Genomic DNA, 1,006 nt, shown 5'->3' on the forward strand with positions numbered 1-1,006 from the left:
AGAATATGCAGCACTGGCAGCAGCTCTCCGGCTGGAGGTGGAGGAGGCGCCTGACCTGATGCGGGAGAGGCCGGCCCTACGGCGGCGCCGACCAGGAGAGCGACTGGGCTCGGTCGCCGCTGATGTCATGTTCCTCGCCCGCCAAGGATACCCAGCTTTCCCCCAGGAGGCGCAGCAGGAGATGGCTCTCCAGGCCTTTCTCAAGGCCCTCTCACCTGAGGAGCAGCGGCGCCACGTACAGCTGGCCGCGCCAGCCTCGCTGGGGCAGGCCTTGGCCCTTGCTACATGGGCTGAGGCCGTATTTGGGGTGGCTGGAAGCACCAGCAGATGCAGTGCGCCCTGCCAGCTGACCAACGGTTTTGGTTTTACCAAGGCTGTGGGAAGAGGGGACACCGAGCCCGGGACTGCCGGGCCCCAAAGCCTCGCACAATTACATCGGCATCGGAAAACGGGAACGGGGCGGCTCAGCGCGGGGACGGCCGCCATTGGAACACCTCAACCCCAGCTCCGGAGAGCGCTGTGAAGACCGGCGCCCTGCACGCCACTGTGGGGCGAGTCAGCTGTAGCCAGGGCCTGTACCTCCACTGCCGAATCGAGGACCAACCCTGCCTGGCCCTGCTCGACACCGGTTCATCGGTAACCCTACTCCGGCCTGGCGTCCTCCCCGACACCGAGGGCACCAACCCCCCAGGATGGGAGGCCTCCGGCCTGCAGCTGAAGACCGTGATGGGACAGCTTGCTGCAGTCCAGGGGAAACAGGTGCTTGCCTTCCGTCTGGGTACAGTGACGGTGCGCCACCCCTGCTACGATTGATCAACGATTGATGCCCCATCAAACATTTTGTAATATCCCCGGAAGTTCATACTTTAGAAACCTGATTCGTGGCTTAAATTCAAGGTAAACAGTATTCCCCACTTCCCTTCGATAGCTCAGTTGGTAGAGCGGAGGACTGTAGTGGAAATGGTGAGGCATCCTTAGGTTGCTGGTTTGACTCCAGCTCGAAGAA

At 61.9% G+C, this 1,006-nt stretch overlaps 1 non-coding gene across 1 annotated transcript; it reads left to right on the top strand.

The window, feature by feature from the left end:
* The first annotated feature begins 918 nt into the window (after positions 1 to 918).
* Positions 919 to 1,006, top strand: trnay-gua (transfer RNA tyrosine (anticodon GUA)). Its single transcript is given in 2 exon segments — positions 919 to 955; positions 971 to 1,006. It is a non-coding gene; the product is annotated as a tRNA-Tyr (tRNA).

This window comes from Atractosteus spatula (assembly GCF_055471065.1).
Source record: "Atractosteus spatula isolate fAtrSpa1 chromosome 10 unlocalized genomic scaffold, fAtrSpa1.hap1 SUPER_10_unloc_11, whole genome shotgun sequence".
In the NCBI taxonomy this organism is placed as follows: domain Eukaryota; kingdom Metazoa; phylum Chordata; class Actinopteri; order Semionotiformes; family Lepisosteidae; genus Atractosteus; species Atractosteus spatula.